Source organism: Lissotriton vulgaris, chromosome 7, assembly GCF_964263255.1.
Source record: "Lissotriton vulgaris chromosome 7, aLisVul1.2, whole genome shotgun sequence".
NCBI lineage: Eukaryota > Metazoa > Chordata > Amphibia > Caudata > Salamandridae > Lissotriton > Lissotriton vulgaris.
Window position 1 is genome coordinate 717317086 of NC_141695.1, and position 20067 is coordinate 717337152.

At 44.0% G+C, this 20067-nt stretch overlaps 1 protein-coding gene across 2 annotated transcripts in view; it reads left to right on the forward strand.

Moving 5' to 3' along the window:
• Positions 1-20067, forward strand: part of AMZ2 (archaelysin family metallopeptidase 2) — a 574400-nt gene that overhangs the window by 113050 nt on the left and 441283 nt on the right. For both annotated transcript variants that reach the window (XM_086930947.1, XM_086930948.1), the window contains one exon: positions 594-697. The gene's annotated coding sequence lies outside the window, so the exon portion shown is untranslated. The remainder of the gene's footprint in view (positions 1-593; positions 698-20067) is intronic.

The window sequence follows — 20067 nt, forward strand, 5'->3', positions numbered from 1 at the left end:
ATTGTATGTAATTCTTTTCATAATGAAGCATCCGTGACATATGAGGGACATCTATGACAAAATGCTGGACCCGGCACAGTAAAGGTAAGTAGTGACATACAGGAGCACCCACTGCACATTTTGATAAAAATTGGGTCAACTCTAAGGCAGCATCAGGCTACATTGGCTTGGCACACCATGAATTTACTTCAATATTTAATTAGTGCCAGTACAGAGGATATGTGTTTTTTAGCTAATGTAATAGAAATTGATGATTTAAAATCCATATTTGACCCTATCTTTTTAACAGTTTCTCAGGGGAGGATATTTCCGCCTCATTTCCCCTACTGGATCTCGTAGGTGGGCGTGCTTGCTTCATTTGCTCGATTTCAGGGCATGTATTACACCCCACCTCTTTCAGAGATAACCAGGCAGATACACTGGGTAATTGGGGTTTCGTGTGTTTTCATATATTTGTAACTTTTCTTGTGTTATCAGTGTATAGTGTCATTAAGCAGAAGATTGGTTATAAATATCAAAGTGGCAAGTAATGATGGTCATGCACTTGAGCTTTACCAGTGCCTTTTTGCTTTTTTGGGTATTTTCTGTTGTAGATAGGAAATCCTAGGGGAAGAGATCCTTGCCTTGAAATTGAGCGGTGGAGGAGGGAGAACTATCTCAAATATACATCCTGCTGGAATTGCTGCACACCTGAAAGGTAAGAACACATTACAAACTTTTTGCAGGAATCCTGCTGAACCCCATGGTCAAACTCATCGAGTAGGCATGGTAGGAAGTGTACCAAAATGTTAATGTACCATTTGTGATGGTAATATTGTTTTTCTATTAGAGTTTTGCGGGTACTGAACCCATAGTTTGCATCATTTGAAGTAACGCAAGTTAAAATTCAAGAAAGGAATTGTAGAAGAATGAGTAAGATCCTACTGATGACTTGTGAAAACGCGAACCCATGTGCTCAATGGTGCCAGTGGAATGCCAGATTGGAGATAATGTCTTGCCGCCCTTATTTATCTGTATTTCTGGATGTTCTTGATATAGCGCTGGGACGCCTTGTTGCTGGGGCAGCCATGCACTTTATAAAATCTGTATAACATCACATAACATCAGCTTTCTGGAATTATCTTGTTGAATAAAAATAGGAGAGTATTATATTTATACGAATACCATTTAACATTTGTATTCAAGAAAGTGTTAGGAGGGGTATGATCTTAAGATTTAAAAATACTCCATATAGTAACATTTGGCACAACAATCGTATCTGATTCTGGCATTTATATGGGTACTGTGTTGCTACAGGTTTATATGTATGGTCAGCTGTATACACAGTGGCATTTTTAATGCCAGATAGTTGGAGCATTTTGTGTATTATCACTCTATATCTGTGTCATTAATGTTAAAACTATTTTAGTGACTGTTACTTGAAATAGTGGAATCTATATAAGCAGGCCTTACTTTTTCCTACTCACTATGTATAGTGATTGGTGTAGTTGCTGCCCTTTCACAAGTAACACTGGCATGTACATATCCCGACCCTTAGGAATAATCCTTCATATCAATATCTGCCACATCAGACTCCACGGCTGGCATATCACGGAGCTTACTCTACCCCAGACCCACGAGTCCTTCAAAAGAGAGTCCAAAAGTACCTGAACCTACATGTCTTTTAGCCACTCCTCATTCCCATTGCTGGCCCCAGTGTGTTCCATGGAAAAGTGTTCCATGGGGGACCAGGATATTTGTACACTGCACAGCAACCCCAGAAAATGCTACAGACATCAGTAATTATTTAGTTCATATATGAACGGCACCATGCATTCCTTTTCACCATGCTTTTCTTTTTTTTTAGGGGGGGGGGGGAGAAAGGGTTAAGGGGGAAGGCCTTGTTCCACGGTGTTACATTAGACCAGGCCTGGAAGTATGGCATTTTTCCCTGTAAATTGCAGAGGCTTAGGAAGCAGAGATGCAATGAGTTGCTGTTTAGAATGAGCACAGCTGTTTGCAAAGTCTCGTTCACATGCATCCAGATAAAGTGAGGTTTGCTCTCAAAAGTGTGCTAATGAAGGATTTTATTGCCTTATTAAGGTATTCATTAGTTGCTCTCTACAGTTTACTGCTATTTGTATGAATCCTCAATATGAATTTCTTTTAGCGTTAAGGACACCTAATCCAGCTGAGTCCATCTTCCTGCATTGGGCTCCTAAGTGGGGCAGAGCATTCAAAACAATTTTAAAATTCTATGTTGATGTTAACTTACAGCAAGAAGTGTTACACTGTCTTTAATAAGAGACATTCAGCCTGAGAAGGATTACTATCAGTGTTTAACCTGTACCTTAATCTGGCGTATAAAATGAGTGAAAGGCCTCTGGCCTTCATATAATGTTTACTGATAAGGGCTGTATTGCACTTAATACGTAGATAGCCGAATTTGCTCCATATTAGAACATTGGAATGTTGGGAGCTCTTTTGAAAACAGTGGAGTGCTCCGGGTTTCTAATGGCTGGTAGAAGTCCAGAGCATCAACATTCTAATGTTGGTTCACAGCTGTTGCTGTGAACAAAAGACCTCACAGAGCCCAAGGGGATTTCAATTCCCTTGGGCTCCGTGAGGCCTTTGTTTTACGAATTAGAACGTTCTGCACCTATGGGCCGAATGTTCTAATAGCCTTAGGGCCCTCCGTAGTGGGCTCTACTGGCCATTAAAGGCCCAAGCCGTCTAAGGTTATAGTTAGGACAGGGGGGAAACTATTTCCAATGTAATATAATCCCTCTCATCTGCTGAACGTCACTGCTTTTACAAAACAGACTTTCTCAAATAGTCAATAGTAAGGAAGCAAGCGTGGAAATCTATGTAGACCGCCTACGTCTCTATAACTCCACATTCTATGTCTCTACAACTCTCCATGTTACATGCTTACAACTCCCCATGTTTTAGTTAACATCTACAAAGGAGATCACAAAGGATTGTGTGAGATTAGTTTGCTCTCTCGCACTTTCAGCCAGCAGCTGGTCTGTGAAGAGGCATCTGCTCAGGCAGAAGTAGCCTTCCTCGTATTTTAATATACCCAGATTCCTAGATTTTTTTTTCCACTGCGGGTTGATAAAAACTAGTACATGTAGGAGTCAATTTATGTAATATATAAAATGAGAAATAATCCTTCAAACTTTTTAGATTAAAATGAAGACTCACTTGTTTTATGCCTGCCCACTGTGTGGTATGTTATTGTTTGGAATGACGCGCGTGTATGCACGCGCGTCATCCACAAACAATATGCGTGCTGTTGTGATTCAAATGTGTGTATGTCGCGTGTTGTGGTTCGCGTGCTGTGTGTATGTAGATCTGGTGTCTTGTCTGTGTGTTGTGGTTTGAATGAAAGCGGCATGTATAAGTGGGAAGACTGACGGTTTACGGTTATTCTAACTTGTACTGTTCTGGAGTTCACTTGCTAAATAAAGCTCCGCTTACCTTGCTAACGGATTCTGCTCTTTCTTCCTCTGAGACGTTTATGCTTATTTTGCAACACTGGCTACGATCGGGAACACGTTCCTACGTGTCTCTAAAATGGATTTTTGAAGGATTTACTGAATTTTGTTTACAGTGTGCTTTCATTGGTCATTCACACGGAGGATTTCTCTTTTGGATTTCCTTATTGGATGTTGTTTTATCCTTCATATTGGATAATAGCAAGAACAGATTTCAAAAGAAATTTCTCATTGGGTGTTGATCTGCAGTACTGCATTTGTGAGGAATCGATTTCAGTTGACCTGACCAAGAATTGTAGATAATTCAAGTATATCTACAGTGAGAATATTTACAAGGAGAAAATACAAATAATCTTCACTGCCATGATATAATGAACAGTAAGTGACTTCTGTGATTCGCGCACAAAATTGCGAGTCACATTTTGTCTTATTTTAAAGGGAAGGAAAAACTGTACAATACTTATTTACAATTTTTTGATTAAATTAATTTGTTAATTAATACCTATACAACTATGACGGGGATTCAACCTCCTCCATCTTTTTTAACTATTAAAGGTGATCCTCCAATTGAATGGGACATTTGGGAACCTATGTTTTTAGCTTATGTTGAAGTTCTAGAAGAAGAAGACTGTGGAGCAGAAAGGAAGTTAGCTCTATTAAAGCATTGTCTTGGAAGGATTGCGCTTAAAGAATTCAAAAGTTTACCTCCTTTAAATGATACTTCTAATTTTAATGTATATCAAATTGCAGCTAAACAACTTTCCATTAGATATGGGAAGAAAATTAACATGGTCATGGAAAGATTTAAATTCTACTTGAGGAAACAACAAACAGATGAGTCTATTGACAACTATGTTTCTGCATTGAGAGCATTAGCGGTTACATGTGACTTTGAGCATATTAATTATGACCAAGTACTAAGAGATCAAATTCTCATGTGTACCAAAAATAAAAAGATACAACAGAGATTATGGACAACTTCTGACTTGACTTTGAATGCTGCAATTGAGATAGCCAAGTCAATAGAGCACTCTGAGAAATTTGTAGATGAAATTCGATCACAAAACAGCAATAAACCAGATGTGTTAATTCTTAATAAAAAAATGACAAATTTAATGATTCAGACAAAAATAGAAAGACTATTAATTCAAGGAGTGATAACCAGTATAAGAGTGAAAATAGAAATAGATGGCAAAAACCTGATCAGAGAATGAATACTTGGCAAAGATCGGGTCAAAGGATGAATAATTGGCAAAGACCAGACTCAAGAGTGTACAATATGTATTGTTTTAGATGTGGTAGTGGTTACCATCTAGGGAACTCGAAGTCATGCCCAGCTTTAGATAAAATATGTTCAAGATGTGAAAAAAAGGGGCATTTTTCAAAAGTCTGTAGATCGGCACCAAGAAAAGTCAGTTTAGTTCAAGAGCAAGAAGGTTCAAGTGATTGTGAATTTGATGTTAACACTATAATGTGCATAGCTAAGGAACCTAAAGCTTTCTTCTAGGTTACAAAATTTTCAATATTATTTAGAATACATTCCTGGGAAGTCCAATGTTCATGCTGATTGCATGTCAAGACTTCCATTGGCGTGCAAGGAATCTGATGTGGTTGATAAAGATGAGTGTGAGGTTGCACATGTTTTCAGTGATGTCAATTTAGTATTTGGAGAGAATTCGGTAGTACAAGAAGAGACATGGAATGAAGAAATGAATAAGGATTTAGAACTTAAAGAGGTGAAAGAATATATATTGAAGGGTTGGCCTGAAGGAGGAAATTTTACCGGAGGCTTAATGAGCTATCATAAAATTAAAGATGAACTGGCCATAGAAAATGGCATTTTATTAAGAGGTGATAAATTTATTCCACCTTTTGGTCTCAGGAAGAAGTTTCTTGATTTAGCTCATGAAGGGCATTTTGGTATATCAATCACTAGGAGGCGATTGAAAAACAATTTTTGGTGGCCTGGTATTGATTATTTTGTAGAGCAACAAGTGAAATTATGTGAATTGTGTGCTAAGAGTGATAAAACAGCTAAAGTTTTGCCTAGTGTACCACAACCTGTTGAGTTACCTGCATCACCTTGGAATAAACTTGGTATTGACATTATTGGACCGTTTGGTGTGTTGCCACAACAGCATTCTTTTGGCATAGTGCTGATAGATTACTTTTCAAAATGGCCAGAAATAAAGATGGTCAGGGAGGTTACCAGTGATGCCATTATACAGTTCATGGATGATATTTTCTGTAGAGAGGGTATTCCTCAAGAGGTGGTAACGGACAACGGTCCACAGTTTGTTAGTAAGCAAATGGAGAGTTATTTTAGTAGGTGTGGTATTTCTCATAGAAGAATAGCGGTATTCCATCCAGAGGCCAACAGCCAGATGGAGAGATTCAATAGAGTAGTCAAGGAGGCTATTCAATTAGCTGTCAAAGGTGGTTTATGCTGGAATAAGGCGTTACACTCCATGTTATTGTCTTATAGAACTGCTCCTAATGCTGTTACCTTGCTATCTCCTTTTGAGTTGCTGAGAGGGCGGAATCCCAGTACTAATCTTGTTCCTTGGTGGTTAAAGAACAAGGATAGTGGTCGCATTGATTTCGCAGAGGTTGATTTTGGAGAAATTCGCAAGAAAGTTGATGCTTATAATGAGAAAATGAAGAATGATTTGTCAAATAAGGAGACAAGAAGTTGTGTTCCTATTCAAGTGGGAGATTTTGTGAGATTAAAGAAAGGAAGTGATGTACATAAGGGATTAGCAAAGTGGTCTGATTCAATTGAGGTAGTTGAAGTATTTAAGAACGCTGTAAGAGTACTAGATGAAAGTGTTTGGCATTTTAGCAGAGTTTCAAAGTTTAATAATAGCAAGCACTTTTCTGAAGATGATTCATCTAATGTGTTTTTGGATGAAGATGATTCATCTAATGTGTTTTTGGATGTCACTACAGATAGTTCAGGGTTATCTGAATCAGCTGCTGTTTCAGTCAGTTGTGATTCTAATGCACAAGAGTTGTTGAGAAGTTCAAGAAGTCGCAGGGCTCCAGTATGGTTCAGAGACTTATTTCTTACTTAAAAAAAAAAGGAAAAGGAGGGAGGTGTGTGGTATGTTATTGTTTGGAATGGCGCGCGTGTATGCACCCGCGTCATCCACAAACAATATGCGTGCTGTTGTGATTCAAATGTGTGTATGCCGTGTGTTGTGGTTCGCGTGCTGTGTGTATGTAGATCTGGTGTCTCGTGTGTGTTGTGGTTTGAATGAAAGCGTCATGTATAAGTGGGAAGACTGACGGTTTACGGTTATTCTGAGGCATCGCTATTAAGTGGTTTCACAATAGGTCAGCGGACCATGATACACAGCAACAAAAATACTCTTCTATTTGGAGGGCAATAAGTGGCAGATGCGATAATTTTGTTTGTCATATCTATACCCTCATTTCACTTTTCTAAAACATCACCTCCTTCTGAGCAGTGTCTGCTCTCTTCCTTTAAGCTGGGTCTAATCAGGCCCTTCTGGTATTCTTGTCGAAGTTGTCAGGTTCTGGCCTATCAATGGATACCCCAAACCAGGATCACAAAAATGTTTCTTTGTTGCGGCTAGCATGGAGACCCCAGATTCTGTTGGGGAAATGTTGGTACAACAGCTGGAGGATTCTGCCCCATTTTATACGAAAATGTCAGATGATAGTTGTCTATTTCAACAGTCATCTCTGAGACTGGCTCTGGGAAGTTTGCTCTTTTGCTTATGCCAATCCGACAAGTCCAGCCACGGTATGTGTTATGAGGTATTAGCAGCAAGATTGAGGAGAGCTGGGAGTCCCCATGCAGTAGAAACCCAAAGCCTCCCTTCCACTAGACCCAAAAGTCTGATCCACTATGAAGGATCCCTAGAATGTCCTGAAACGGCCAGGCAGTTCATATCTTCTGTTTTTACTTTTACTCAACCCAAATCGTAGGTACCCCTTGGATCTAGCAAATAATAAATGTATTCTAGTGGCAATAGCCACATGTATCACATTCACTGCATACATGCATCCTCTACTCCTAGAAAATACACACATACAACCTCCATGTCCTACTTGGATGGGCAAATGACCTAATTGCTGAGGACTGGTAGACCAATTTACAAAATTCAGGGAAAGACAAGTAGGAGCCTCCCATGGCACAGGAAAGTAAACACGCCTGTCATACCAAGATCGCAGTATTGCTGCCACCATTGTACGTTCTCTACAGCTCTGTGAGCAAACAGAAGTCTTGCTGTGTCAAAGGAGGTTGCACAGGGTGTGCCCCCTCTGGATCACAGTACCTCACTCTGGGTCTTAATGCATGTTACAAAATCCAATGCAAACACATGATCAGCCTGTGAAATGAGACGGGAGTCAAAAAGGTGCATCATGCTATGATGAATCAAGGCAGTGGTTCACACTCTCTAAAGCAGGAGTCTCCAAATATTTCTGTAGTGAGACTACTTCTGATCAGTGAAAATCATTGTGAGCAAGTGAAGGCTAAGCAACTCGCTCATTATTACCATACACCCCCACCACCTGCTTCATTGACTTTAAGCATAATGTCCATAGATCCAGTGTAGGAAAGTGCCTCTTTTTGCATGGTTAGCCCCCACTTTTTGCCTAAAGTGAATACGAACTGTAAGTGTGTTACGCCATGCATAGTTTACTTATATCTTGTAGTTTATCAATATTCCTGCAGCTCAGCCACTGTGTAGGTTTACTGTAGAATGTTGGGAATTCAGTGATGCACGGAATGTTGGGTGTCTGTGGGAGTGAGGAATGACAGTTCGAGATGGGCTGAGCAGCAGGCAGGCTGCTCCTGGTGGGGTTGCTGTTACATGGGACTAAATGCTGACTACAGGCTGATCTACATCACCATCACCTGTCTACCTGGACTACATATTTGATGTACTTGTATACCGAATAAAGGTCCATATGAACTCTACTTGGCTACCAACGTCTTCTTGTGTCACAGGGTGCAACATATTTTGGCGACGAGCGAGAGTTGGAGACTTTCCCACTTGCCTACTGGTCCCCACAATTAGTCAAGGAAGCAGAAGATGACATCCTTAACCAGTCCAGAGGGTGAGAAGGAGCCACAAGTCTTACAAGCACAGACCACTATGAAACAACGCTACATCAAGCATACAAGCGGCAACATAACAGGCAACACAAAAGGAATCATCGTAACTCAAGATGCCACAAAAGGTACAAAAGAAACTGGTACATCATACTCTTCAACCCCCACCAGTGTCCTGTACATTGGACAGCCCCAACAAAAGCATGTTGTACTGTGTGTTTGCCACAAGACCTGCGCAATCAAGGGAAGATTGCTCCTTAGTAATGACTTTCAACTTGAACAAACTGTGCTTGTATGCAGCACATGTCAAGATTTTCATGTGCATCTGTCCTGCACGAAGTCTGTCAGCTGATGTGGGTGCTACTTTGGAGGTGCAAGGAAATGTTTTTTTGAGCTACATATATCTACAATGTGTGTAGAAATTTCTATAGTTGATCTCACAAAACGTTTTGGATTTGTAAAGGTGTACTGGTTGTTATGGACATTCTCAACGTTGAGACTTCACACGAAGGAGAGCTGTGGACCTAACACGAAGGAGAGCTGTGGACTTAACATGAAGGAGAGCCGACGGACTTCATTAACGAGCTTTAGGCAAGTATGAGCTTCTCCCTGGCAGTGGCTAGCAGCGTGGTGCCAGGTTGTGGTACATGCTTGGTGCCTCATAGATGCAGTATCACAAGGGGCAGAGTCAGGTGAGACATATTATTGATCTTTGATTGTTGTTCTACGTTGAGACCTGATCTCTGCAACTGCCACTGTCAAATTCAAATGACAGCACGCGCACCGTACCCGGTCTGTGGTGTCATGCGGAACTGTGGAGTCTTCTGTGACGTTCTCCGGAGTCTTCGCTGCCTGCTATTTATAGCGTGCCGTGAGCCACTCGATGTGCATCTCATGAGCGTGTATCCATCTTGGGTTTGGACCTGCCTCGTGTGTTTTGCTATTTATTTGCATTCAAAACGTCAACCATGTCTCAATTAACATTACGTTTTCTTTGGTGGTGCGTCATTGGTTACCACGAGGCTTCTCATCGTTGCTACGATCGGTTTTCCTCTGTTTTTTCTGCATGGTCATCCTGTGATCGGTCTGATCATCTTACAAAGGACAGTGGATGCTGTTTTGGACACCAGCGGAGAGTGGAAGTTTTTATTGTCTACCATTCAGTGACCAAATCGATTTGTATTGTTCCCGTTCCACACTTGGACATTAAGAAAGAGTAACATGAAGAGATTAGTACATTCGAAATTGGCAAAACACAATTGAGATGCTTATCATAGCAGCTGTGACCTTAAAACAGGAACAGTGATGTGGTATTTCCCACCTTGATTCCCCCCGGCGTCTCTGCATGTAATGGAGCTGCTCGCAGTGACATCACTTAGAATGTCACCGCGACCAGCGTTCCAAGGCGAGCGCCGGCGGGCAGTGTGCAGCTGCCACCTGTTGTGGCCTGTGCTGTGGCTGGGGTCGCTGTTCTTCCTTTGACATATTGAACCCTATTAAATACCGTTTAACTCCTCAACCGTTCCTGTCTGCATTTATGACCGATGTCACACTGGCGACGAGGGACTTTCGGGGACAGCGACCTCAACACGCTAATGAGGTGAAAAACGCCGAGGAGCTGAAGAAGCATAGCGTGAAGTGCACCTGTAACAGACTGAAGTGCTGTAAAAGACTAATGGTGAGGAGCGGCAGCGAGTTGCAACAGAGCGGTGTGCGAAGTGTGTAAATAACCTGATCCGGCTCAACGAAAAGAAAATGGAACTTTGCCGGTATCCACGAAGTAGAGTAACGTGTAACGCACCTGAAGCTGACTGAAGTGCCGTGTCCAGCATATGGTGAGGGGCGGCAGCGAGAAGGCAACAGAGCGGTGTGCGGCGTGTGTTAAGAACCTGAAGATAATGGAGTGGAGTGTCAGCGGTATGAGGAGGCACTGTGCCGGCATCTGCGAGTGAAGGGCCCACGGAGGTGAAATTGTGGCGGAGGCCAGGGAAGTGTGGTGAGCGGCTGAACAGAACTGGACGTTGGACGTCTTCCCAATCTAGGAGCACCAGCTGGGACCATCGGACTGGAGGAGGCGAACGGGATTGCCGGAGGTGTCTGCGGAGGGCGTGGATGTGCCACGAAGATTAGAGGCCGTAGAAAGCGCTGGCGGCGCGTGGCGGTGTGACCTTTGCCTGTTATTGCCCTGACTAGATTTAGTGTACTAGTGGTGACGGGCGGTGCGTGCAGCGTGCCACTCGTAGGTGCAACAGGGATTCTTTTACACAGGGATCTTAGCCTTCTCGTTTGGAATCAACGGAAATAGACTACACCACCCTTCAGTCAACCTTTAGACTTACTTGTGCCTTTTCCCGCATATCGCTCGTCAACCACTCTCAGGAGGAAGTGTAGAATTGGGGTAATCTCCTCAGACTAGTAACGCCCTCTGCATGAACAACAACAGTGTGAATGTCATGCTGGTAACTCGCCTCAGTGGGAACAGATCGTACGCCACAGTGCCACCCAGTGGTTCAAGAAATTTTGTATAATACTATCTGTAAGTTACAGTTCTAAGTGAAACTGTGCAGTAATCTCCTAGGAAAGGTGCATTTATTTTGCTGCATTACTGTCTAGAGACTTATCATTTTTGCTTATGACCTGTAGTCCTAGTACTTAATCTTCCTCATTTACTCTTAGGAGGGCTTCCAGTGACATTGCTAGCATGCAGAGTGTAACACCCCCACCCTTCTTTTTGACCAGCCCCGGGGAACCTACTATTCTGTGGAAAAAGTGGAAAAAAGTGTTTTTGAATTATGTTACTGTGTGTGGCCCAAATCTTGAACTAGAAAGGAAGGTAGCATTATTTGCATATTACCTAGGAGCGGAAGGGGAAGAGGTTTTAGATCACCTCCCAGATCTAGGGGCACAGGAAGCAAGAGGTCTAAATGAGCTAGAAGTAAGCTTGAAGAAATTGGACTTACACTATCTCCCTAAGACGAGCACCATAATGGAAAGATACCATTTTGGGAAAGAGTACAGAAGGAGGGGGAAATCTATTGAAGATTTTGTATCTGAACTAAGAAGACTGGCTTCTACATGCAAGTTTGGTGGTGCAAGTGAGGAAAGGATCAGGGACCAGTTCGTGTTAGCTTGTAGGATGGAGCGCGTGCGGGAGGAGTTGTGGCTTAAGGATGACCCACCCCTGAGGGAGGTTTTAATAATAGCCAAACAAGTAGAACACATGTTACTGTGGGTCAGTGAAATAAAGCAGGACACTAGTGAGAAAAGAAGCGAAGACAAACTCAAAGTGAGCGAAGTTGTGAGTAAAGAGCAGAAAGAGAACAAATCGGGAGGGTCATTCAAGGGCTCCTGTTATAGATGTGGTAAGCAAGGGCACATGACCAATGACAAAGAGTATCCTGCCCTCAAGTTCACGTGCAACAAGTGCGGAAAGAGAGGTCATTTCAGGCAGTTCTGCAAAAGTGGACAGGGATTCAGCAGACAGGGCAAAGACAGGACCAACACTGTATGTGACTAAATAGTAGTGCGAGTGAGCGAAGGGCTGAGCTGCAGCCTCACAAACACCACACGTGAAGAAATAGTCGTGCAAGTTGGAGAAGGTCAGGTCTGCAGCCCGAAAGACACTATAAAAGTAAGGGGCACAGATTTGTAAGCATTGTTTGATTCCTGTTCTAGAATAACAATCATAAGTGCGAAATAATTTTCCCGTGTGTCCAAGGGGAGGATAATCTTGAAGAATATGGATGTGAGGCCCGGGGGGTATGCTGGTCACCCCATCTCTATGAAAGGTTACTTCTGGGACAAAAGTGAATACAAGGACAGAACAACAGTGTCTAAGGTGTATGTGTCCACTGTCGGTGATAACATTTTGGGTTGGCAGGCACAGAAGGAATTGGGGGTCTATCTTAATCCCAATAGTAATCCCCAAATCTTAATACAGGAGATACATGAGCCAAAGGAAGATTTAGTGACAGAGTTCAAGGAGGTATTCAGCGAAGAGCTTGGATGTTTGAAGAACTACTGCCACAAGATCAAATTGAAAGAAAACGCGAAACCAGTGGTGGCCAAGGTCAGGAAGCTACCCATTACCAATCCAAGAAGCGGTGAAGATGGAACTCGAGAAACTGTGCAAAGCAGGAGTCATCGAACCGGTGGAAGCGACAGAATGGTTGGCGCCAATCGTGGACGCTCAGAAAAAGGATGGGTCGGTTCGGCTATGCATTGATCTCAGGGCTCTGAAAAAAGAGGTTGTGGTCGACCGATTCCCGCTGCCCAACATCACCCAGATGATGAGCATGCTAGAGGGTGCAAGAGTATTCTCCACACTGGACCTCACCTCAGCTTACTTTCAGATCAAACTGCACGAAGAGTCGCAAGAACTCACAGCGTTTGTGACACCCATGGGCGCGTACAAGTTCAAAAGGATGCCTTTCGGGTTGGTCTCTGCGGCAGCCGTGTTCCAGAGGCTCATGGGAAATATCCTGAAAGAGATTCCTGGTGTTGTATGCTATCAGGACGATGTGCTAGTGTTTGCAAGAGACCATGAGGAGCATGATGAGAGGCTGAGATGAGTGCTGGCCAGGTTCAGGTCGCAAGGTCTAACAGTGAGGAGAGAAGAGTGCGTATTTGGCTGCGCGTAACTGGGTTTCTTGGGACACAAGGTGACGGCAGAAGGTATCCGTCCCAAAGCAGAGCTCCAGGACACCATTGTAAATTTGGTACCCCCGAGGAGCAAAGACAAAATCAAGTCCTTTATGGGAATGCTGGAGTTCTACGGGAAATTCATACGGAACCTGGCTGGAAGAACGTATGCTATCAGACTGTTGTTGAAAAAGGAGACGGTGTTCGACTGGAGTCAGGAGTGTCAGAGAGAGTTTGAGGACGTGAGAAATGCACTTGCAGAAGCACCCAGCCTAAAGTCTTTCATACCCAACCGTGCAACAGTAGTCACTACCGACGCCAGCGTAAAATGGTTGGGAGCGGTCCTCACTCAAATAAGCAAAGACGGAAAGGAAACGATAGCTTTCGCCTCAAGATCCCTTCAGAAGTCAGAAAACAACTACTCAGTGATTTAAAAAAAAAGCCTTGGCGGTATTCTGGGCATTGGGCAAATTCAGGGATTTTCTGTGGGGCACTAAATTCACTCTTCGCACCGACCACAAACATTTGGTGGAGGTTTTCAGGAAGAAGGGCCTGGACGCGATCTCTAGCAGGATCAGGCGCTGGGTGGTCGGTCTCCAGGAATACACTTTGTATGTCGAGTACGTCCCTGTAACCCGTAATTTTGCTGCAGATTGCTTGTCAAGGCTCGTGAATGAAAATGAGGCAAATGAAGCTAATGAGAAGGAAGATGATGAAATTGAAAACAAACGGATGGAAAATGTGTGCGCCATCCAGAGAGCGATAGGAGAAGAAACATGGAAAAGTGCACAAAAGAAAGACCAAATCTTGGAGCAGGTGTGCAAAAGAGTAAAAGACGGATGGAAACATGAAGATAAACGAAATGTGGATATGCGGCCGTTCTGGACTATCAAAGATGAATTGTCCGTGGTCGATGAATGCCTGTTCAGGGGGACGAGACTGGTACCTCCCGCAACTGTGAGAGAGAATCTTATAGACATGGCTCACGATGGCCACCTGGGCATCACCAAGACAAAACAAAGATGGAGAGAAGACTACTGGTGGCCGGGCATGGATCTCGCAATAGAAAGAAAAGTAAGAGACTGTGTTCCGTGCAGCATCAGCGACAAAGTACTGAGACAACAGACACCCCCAATGGTGTGCAGGCCACCACCTTCTGGACCCTAGGAAGAGTTGGCGTTGGACATCGATGGTCCATTGACGGGAGAAGTGCGCACGCCGTACATTCTAGTGCTCATAGATCTGTACTCCAGGTGGCCCGAAGTGAAGTTAGTGAGTGAAGTCACCACTAAGGTCGTCATTGAGTTCCTGCAAGGGTTGTTTATTAGGGAAGGATTACCCAGCAGCCTACTCGCAGACAATGGAGTGCAACTGTGTTCAAAAGAGATGGAAGACTTCCTTGAGGAGAGAGGAATCACGCACAAGCGGTGTGCCCTATATCACCCGGAGACCAATGGCATGGTTGAGCGCTTTAACAAGACCCTCAAGGAGAGTATCCAGTTGGCAAAGGCCAGTGGCATGAACTCTAAGGAAGAAGTATGGAGGCGGATTGAAGCATACAGGTTCACCCCGCACCAAACGACGGGGGTCACCCCTTTCGAGTTGCTCCGTGCAAGAACACCCAACACCAAACTATCCCCAGGGTGGATGGGGTGGAATAAGGAATGGTCAGATCACTCCAGAGAAGCGAAAGGATTAGTGAGGCAGGAAGGAGTCATGGTGAGGAGGAAAGAAAGGTTCGACAGGCTCAACTCTACACAGGAGGCAGAGTTTAAGGTGGGAGATGACATTAAGATTAGGATGCCCACGGTCAGGGCAAGGTGGTCAGAGTACAGTAGGCCCACCAAGATCAGTAAATTGTTCAAGAATGTAGTAAAGACTCAGGAAGGGAAGATCTGGAACCTGGGAAGAGTAGTGAGGTTTCCCCCACCCGGGCAGGATTCCTGTAGAGAATGTGAGGGTAATGGTCATTCCAAGGGAAACAAGGGTCCCACTCCCAAGAAGCAGTGGCCGGTCCCCCACCCGGGTGTAAGAACTAGCCGGAGAATGACCAGACCTCCCAGACATTTAGAACAGTATGTGATGATGTAATGTTCTGTAGTATCATTGGTTCTCTTGTTGAAATCTTATGTTTTATTCTGCAGGGAAGGCGGATTTGTGGTATTTCCCACCTTGATTCCCCCCGGCGTCTCTGCATGTAATGGAGCTGCTCGCAGTGACATCACTTAGAATGTCACTGCGACCAGCATTCCAAGGCAAGCGCCGGCGGGCAGTGTGAAGCTGCCACCTGTTGTGGCCTGTGCTGTGGCTGGGGTCGCTGTTCTTCCTTTGACATATCGAACCCTATTAAATACCGTTTAACTCCTCAACCGTTCCTGTCTGCATTTATGACCGATGTCACAAGTGACTAGTTTTTCTTGGAGGTGGCACTCTTCTTTTTTGTTTTTGCTCAAGTGCGGCGTGGTAATGTTCAAATCTTTGGGTTATGATTGTGTCTTTACACAGCTATGATTTTTCACTATTCTCTGCCCTGTGTTACGCTGCCATCTAGTGCCAAGTTGGAATTTGACGTTTATGTAGTAGAGTTGATCTATCAGTTCATGTGTCTGCTGCTTACACTTAACATAAATCTAGCATAATCCGGATGAGAGGTCGCTCACCGGCGGGGGCTTCTTATTTTACATATTTCTACAGTAATTGGGTTTTTTCCTATGTATGCAGAGTTTGCCTTATGTGAATCTATGTATGAATACTTGAATGTTCACAGCTTTAGCTTTTCAGCTTCCACTGTTTATGTTTCCTTGCTCAAGGGACGCCCTAGTCTTGTCCTTGGTGGTTAGCTATAAAACATTCTCCCCTACATGAGGGATCGGCATGGGTTTGGGTACGAGTCCCTCTCTCATAAAGCATTACACATGACACCTACATAGGGATGGGTTCATGGGTATGATTCCCAATTGAGTTGTTCTATTTGGTAACCCTTACATGGGGTATGTTTATTGCGTCTGTTGCAATTAACGTTACATTTAACTCTTACACTGGGATGGTTTTGGTTCATGGGTATGATTCCCATTTACAGTTAGTTGATTTGATAACCCTTACACGGAGTATGTTTATTGGGTCTTCTCCGATTAACGTTACGTTTAACCCTCACACTGGGTTGGTTTTTGGTTCATGGGTACAATTCCCCTACACAGGGTGTGTATTCATGGTTTATGGTACCATATGCATGGTTAAAGTCTTAGACCCTTACAGGATGGTTGACTTTATGGATCGCAATCCCAAAGTGTTTATACCTCATATGAGGGGTGAAAGATGGGGTTTTAGCTTCATCTTCACAACGTATATAAGTTTCCTTATGTTAGGAATCTTGTTTATTCATTTGTTCCCTTGCTGTAGGGATCGAAGTTGCGTGGTGTGTTTTTGCCCTTGGCAATTCGCAACAACATTTTCTCATTATATTTATTAGGAGAGGATAGGTTATTTTACTTCATTTATTGGTTATAATCTATCAATTTTTTCAGTTTCTAATGGCTCTGACCCTCTTGTGATGTTTACATTATTGCACATCCCTGGGTTTTGATCTGTTTATTGCAGTTGTAATAATTCTTGTGTATAGTTTCTCTCTTAATCTTTATCTGTATTTGCAATTTTTGTTTTTCATTTTAAAAGGAGGGGGATGTGTTATGCCCAGCATACTTAACTTTTATCTTGTAGTTTACCAATATTCCTGCTGCTCAGCCACTGTGTATTTTTACTGTAGAATGTTGGAAATTCAGTGATGCACGGAATGTTGGGTGTCTGTGGGAGTGAGGAATGACAGTTAGAGATGGGCTGAGCAGCTGGCAGGTTACTCCTGGTGGAGTTGCTGTTACATGGGACTAAGGGCTGACTACAGGCAGACCTACATCACCATAACCTGTGTACCTGGACTACTTATTTGATGTACTTGTATACCGAATAAAGGTACATATGGGCTCTACTTGGCTACCAAAGTCTACTTATGTCACAGGGTACAACAAAGTGCACTGGGTCTCAGCTAATCAGGTTCCTAGTGCCAGATCTCTTTTCCAGAACACTGTCTCACCACGCTTGGCACAACTTCAGCTACCCCTGTAAGTCCCTAGTATGTGGTGCCCCTGGTACTTGGGGCACGGGTACTGAAGAGGATCCTCTGTGTCTGCACTCTGGTTGTGCCACCCCAGTGCACCCTCACCAAGACTATGCACTCTTGTCATTGGAGGCTGCGTGCCTTGGTGCAGGAAAATCAAAAGAGGCGACATGGCACACTGCCCTATGTGCCATGCCTCCCCAATCACTGGATAAGATAAAGGTAAGTCACCCCTGCTGCAGGCCTTTAGCCCTAAGGCAGGGTGCACTATATCCTATGTAAGGGCATAGCAGCATGAGTAGATATGCCCCTGCAATGTCCAGTCCATTCTGTGATGTTGTATGTGAACATTAAAAGCCATAAGGAGTACATGGGCTGGATACTGCTCACCATGAATTTCCTAGCTCCATGATGGCTTCACTGATTTCTACGATGTTTGGTACCACGCATCTTTTCTTAATAAATCCCCGCTGATGCTAGTGTTGGATTTATTAATAAATTCACATAGGAGACCCTTTTAGAGGGTCCCCTGAAACCTAACTATACACTAGTGGGACCTCTGGACGTTTTTCTCCAGCCTGCCACAACTTCACATGTTTTTGACCTCATGGGGTGAGAGAAAACGCTCTTAGAGGACTGAAACAATACCTGCTAAGGGCAGGGGTGTTTCACACCTCCAGGGCAGGATGGCCTTCCAGGGTAGGACGCTTCAAAGGCAATGCCACCATTGATATTCAACCCAGGATCCCCCAGATAGTCTGCTCCACTTTTGGCTGGAGAAAAGGATTGAGAAGTGGTTAGATGAGGAGGAGGGTCCCCCTCAGCCTGCACCACCCCTAGGGCAGTGCAGGTGAGGCGAATCTCTCTCCTGAAATTCCACCATCTTGAGATGATGAGAAAACCTCCAATTAGGACTAGGGCAGTGCCTCTTCCCACAGGAAGTGGTCACTAGGGGGTGCAGACACTCTAAAGGTAGATAGCCCATTGACTATTACCGGTCTCCCCCTTATAATGCCCCTAAATGCAGTATTTAGGTGGCTCCAGAGACCTACACTTCAGATTCATCAGACCAAAGAAGACCAGGATGAATGAAGACCTTGTACGCGAGTACAGAAGCCCTGATGCAGAAAGAAAGGCACTAAACCCTGCCAGCAGCAAGAAGAACTATGCAATCGCTGCTGCGGTGTCATCCTGATAGAACTCCCAAGAACCCCAGAGCACATCCAGCCTCCAAGAAATCACCAAGAAGCTGCCTTGGAGTGAAGGTATCACTCCCCTGCACACCGCAGGCACTGATACCATGAAGTCTGGTTTGTTGACTTGCTGCTCCTCGATGCAGCACCGGACCAAGAAGAGGTACATCAGTTTTGGAGGGTCAGATCTGCCTCTCCACTAAATTTGGAGGCACCAGGACCTAATGTTGCCCCAGTGAACCAATTCTGGACTCCCCCCGTGGGAGAAACCAAGAAAAAGAGTCAACACCGGGCTCCCAAAACACCAGAAGCAAGCACCCGTGGAGGGACATCAAGACACCCGAGAACCTACTTCCTGAGTGGTGCAGCTGCCCGAGAGCGCCTGTCCTAGTTGCCTGCTCCTGACTCCGAGATGCATGAGTTGCACGACGACCGGCTGACCTGTTCACTCTGCACCCAGCCCCACCCGCCCCAGCACTGACTAACCAGCTCTGCTCCCATGGTCCCCAGGCCCTTGCAACCTCCTCATTCCAGGGAGACCCACCGGACTTACCTCTTAGTCCATCTGTGTAGTGCATTTTCAAGTGGACCCCTTTGTCTTTGAGTACTAGTTTCCAAGACAATTAGCACTCTGCTCCCGTCCGATCTGGGACGCTCCCGAACTTCTCCTGCTAGGACTTTGGACCCGGTCCTGACATCGACCTGCAATGAGAAGTTGAATTTCCTGAAAGCGTTGCCTGATTTTTATATGCAATTTCTTCCCATTGATTCCTGTGGTGCGCAAATGTGATATATTTTCCAAACTTTTTAAAAATCGTAATTCAAAACGTACTTACCTTAGAACTGTGTTCTTGGTATCTAACAAAACATAAAAATAGTCTTTATTTTTACAAATTGGTTTCAAATGTATTCTTGAGTGTGTGTCTCTTTTATTGCCTCTGTGTGTGGCACAAATGCTTAGCACTAACCTCTAAATAAACCTAACTGCTTGCCCACATTACCACAAAAAGAGCATTAGAATTATCTACTTTTACCTCTGCATATCTATTGGGGAATCACTGGACTCTCTACACAGTGTACTTCATTTTAGTGCACTCTCTACACGGTGTACTTCATTTTAGTGCACTATATAGAGAGACCGCTTTCTACAGCCAGATACTGTGGTTTGAATAAGGCTGCCCATGTGTGTCAGTGAGATTGTGGTCTTTGGGGAGTATGAACATGTGTGTGCATAAATAAGATATATGTGTATGGATGATTGAGAGCCTGTGTGGTACCAATGCACGCTACCTGAAGCAGATTTAATACACATGTTCGCAAAGCACTTAGCCCCATCAGACGGGAAATCTCTATCAGGAATCTTTGAAACAAGATTAGAGATCACAACAGTGGAAATAATGCTAGGGGCAGATGATGACACTCGACCAAACAGAATGAAAGGACTTTTGTTTGTCTCAGTAGCAGTGCTTAGAATATGCCTGGCATCGGCCTGGCTAGACCCAAACCCACCCACATTTCAGCAATGGCGGGCACGATTGCTCGCAACACATAGCCTAG